The sequence below is a fragment of the Eurytemora carolleeae genome, unplaced genomic scaffold, assembly GCF_000591075.1.
Source record: "Eurytemora carolleeae unplaced genomic scaffold, Eaff_2.0 scaffold878, whole genome shotgun sequence".
In the NCBI taxonomy this organism is placed as follows: domain Eukaryota; kingdom Metazoa; phylum Arthropoda; class Copepoda; order Calanoida; family Temoridae; genus Eurytemora; species Eurytemora carolleeae.
In genome coordinates, this window is record NW_019396831.1 from 79550 (window position 1) to 83267 (window position 3718).

General features: G+C 31.4%; 1 long non-coding RNA gene across 1 annotated transcript; it reads left to right on the plus strand.

Moving 5' to 3' along the window:
• Positions 1 to 1250, plus strand: LOC111709174 (uncharacterized). Its single transcript, XR_002766799.1, has 3 exons — positions 1 to 98; positions 242 to 301; positions 1217 to 1250. It is a non-coding gene; the product is annotated as an uncharacterized LOC111709174 (long non-coding RNA).
• The last annotated feature ends 2468 nt before the right edge of the window (positions 1251 to 3718 follow it).

The window sequence follows — 3718 nt, forward strand, 5'->3', positions numbered from 1 at the left end:
CGTGACAATAAGTAATTTCAAGGCTGTGCTAAAAGATGCAAAAAAATGTTTTCAAATATTTTCATTTCATTTGTTCTGTGTACTTCAACGTTGTACAGGTACAGGTACAGGTACAGATACAGGTACAGGTACAGGTACAGGTACAGGTACAGGTACAGGTACAGGTACAGGTACAGGTACAGGTACAGGTACAGGTACAGGTATACTAAAAAATGTTATTGAACAAAAAATATAATTTTAGAAGTGTTCAGAGTTTTGAAATACAGATTGAAGAGAGTGAGAAATATCCCAATATAGACAGGTTGTAACAAAACTACAATTGATTTTTAGACTTTTAGACTTTTGAAATTTCAACAAAATTTAAGGAATATCAATTCAAGAACAGTTAAATGGTTAATTTGTTTAAAATTAATATAATATACTTTCAAGTTTTATTCTTTGCATTTTATCCATTCTTAAATAGATAATGTTTTCCTGTTTATCATGAAGTTAAAGCATGGATCAATAAAAATACAGATAGAACACTAGATATTGTCTTTTCAAGATTTAGGGGCTTTTCGTTCACAATAACCCTGAAGCAGAAGCAGAGCCCAAAAGAAGTTTTGCATTTGCTGCGTTGAATTACAAAACAGAGAGAGCATGCTGCGCGTAACTCCTTTGGGCTCTATCTAAGGTTTATTGGGATAAAAAACCCCTAAATCTTGAATAGACGACATCTAATGTTCTATCTGTATTGTTTATTAATCTATGAGTAAAAGTAATTATAAGGGATGATTCAGTATATTTCTGCTTTATCATTTTGACAAAATTATAAAAAACATTGCAAAATATCAACAGTGAAACTTGAATCAAAATTGATTGAAACAATGATATTTTTACGTAGTAATTTTTGTCTGAATGTATAATATAAATAGTGCATGTCTAATTCACATCGGTGCTATATTAAAACCTCTTTTTGAGTTAATAATGAAGCCGCCAGATATTTTGAAATAACGAAATCTACATATCTTGCATAATTACGTCTTTAAATAAGGCTGAATTCGCTTAAAGTCGTACTCAATGTTTCAAGATTTAAGCCGGCGCTCAATTAAAACCGGTATTTGGGGATTTGAGACGCTGCTGAAATTCATTAAATTCATGAAAATGTAATAATTTGTCAACAAATTATTATAAGAGTTAAAAAAAAGAATTTAATATTTAATTTATTTTATTCTAGATCAAGTGGAGTTCCACTTTCAGAACTTTATAAACACCCGCCCACCCTAATCTACTCATATTAAATGAATTTGATAATTACTAATCTTTTCAACCTGATGCTTTTATATTTTATTTGGTCAGACAGATAGCTATAATTTCAGATATAAAAGGTCTACAACATAAGGTTACAAAAATATAGAGATGAGCAGATTGGAGTTTGTCACCAGTGTTTAGTTTCTATACAATCTTTATTTAAAAACTTGTCACAGCCCCAATATCAATTTGTATTTAATGTTGAACAGCATTTGAAGACTCATTTTTCTTAGAAAGTGAATTTAGGTGCTTCGACAGCTTTTGTTAGAAAAATATTTCTTGTTGGCATCAATTTTGGAGATATTTGAAGTACCCCCTCCCCCTCCCTGCCCTCTGCCCCCACCCACATATATTGCTCGGTGTGGAGGGCCTTGAACGAAAGTTTACTATCAGTGCAAAATTCTTATAAAACTGGCCACAGACTTAACAGATAGGTCAAAAAAAAAATTTTGACTTAGAAGACTCAAAAAGAGTCAAAATTAATGACTAAAGACTATAAAACTAGATTTTTAACTTTTCACACATTATAGTTTATTAAGACAGACATTTTTCCTATTTTGCACTAGGGTTTCTTTCCCTTAAGCATGCTATTGAGAAGCTTTTCTGAAAATAGGAACAAAAAATTCCAAATTCAGGGGGGGGCGAATGTCCCCCCGCCCCACCCCCTGTATCCGCCCCTGAAGATCAGAGACATGTCGTCCATGTTTAGTGGAACAATGTGTGTTAAGTTTGAAAATACCTCCCTGTCCAATCTGTGCAATCTATGAACTGTCTTATTAAAACCTGCACCAGGACCTAGAAAACGTTGCAAATGCAATGCAACGTGTGTTACAATCAACATGGCAAGTTTAGGCAGAAGTCCAAGGAAGTTACGTGCGCATGCCGCTTTGAATTAAAGACAGAGAGCCCGAGCGAGCCAGTCCTAGCCGTAGCGCTAGGCACACAAAGTGTCGTTTACTAACCTAACCCTAAAATGTGTACTGATTTCTCTCTTCCTATAATTCAACGCGACAAGTTAACGTAACTTCCTTTAGCAACTACTGCACATTACGGAATTTATACTGTCATTCATGATTCCTTGTAAATATAAACTTGTTTCTTTCTTTTCCATGACCAATCTATGTTCAAGGCAAAGAAAATAGTAGAACCTCTTAAGAATCTTCATAATTTCTAGCCGTCTTTTCGGTCTCATCCTTTGTAGGTAACCCTGGATAATAAATAATGAACATGGTTAGTCAATGGCAGGAAATTAATATAAAATGTTATAAAACATGTTAGACGTATATTTGAAACAGCAACGCTAAATAATGCTAAATAAAATTAAATAACGCTAAATAAAACTAGATAACACCAAATAGAGCTAAATAATGCTAAATAAAATTAAATAACGCTTAATAAAGCTAGATAACGCCAAATAAAGCTAAATAACGCTAAATAATGCTAAATAAAGCTAAATAAAGCTAAATAAAGCTAAATAAAGCTAAATAAAGCTAAATAACGCTAAATAACACTAAATAACGCTAAATAACGCTAAATAACGCTAATTAACAAATATAATAGTTAAATGTTTAAACAGATAAACGTTAAATATAATTGCAAAAGATTAGCGAGGAATTTTAGAACAAAAGAGTTTAAAGAAACCCTAACTGGTGTTCAAATTTACCAAATTACTAATATTTTGTTGATACTATAAATGCCGGAAAATGGTTAAACAGTAGAAATGTCAAAATTCCAAAATTAAAGAAAAACTCGATAATATATTTGCAGTGCAGTGTACTCTTTATACTTTGTGAACCCATGATGTACAATGACAAAACTAAATTTTATAATCTTTGAACTTCAAGGTTTTATAGTTTAACAAAACATTTAAAGATACTGAACACTCATTTCAAAATATGTAATAAAAAATTTTAAATATACAATCTGTCGTTTCCTTAATTTGATACAAATCTTTTAGATATTTCTAAAATTCTGTTCTTCATTTATCATAGTAATTCAATATGCTTTCATGAATACTGTAAAGTTGATATTTCTGTATGCCAATAAGAAGTGAAAATGTTGATATTTTTGTATGCCAATTAGAAGTGAAAATGTTGATATTTCTGTATGTCAATTAGAAGTGAAAATGTTGATATTTCTGTATGCCAATTAGAAGTGAAAATGTTGATATTTCTGTATGCCAATTAGAAGTGAAAATGTTGATATTTCTGTATGTCAATTAGAAGTGAAAATGTTGATATTTCTGTATGCCAATTAGAAGTGAAAATTTAACTAGTATTGCATATATTTTCGGTCAGAGTCAACATTTGGCATAAAATAAGAACTTAAGAACAGCTATTTTTTTAAAGAAAACAACATTCATTTCACTGTTTTTAGGCTACTACTGTACGTCGAGGGAGGGGTTCAGGGCCTCAATGAGCCCCGCAAA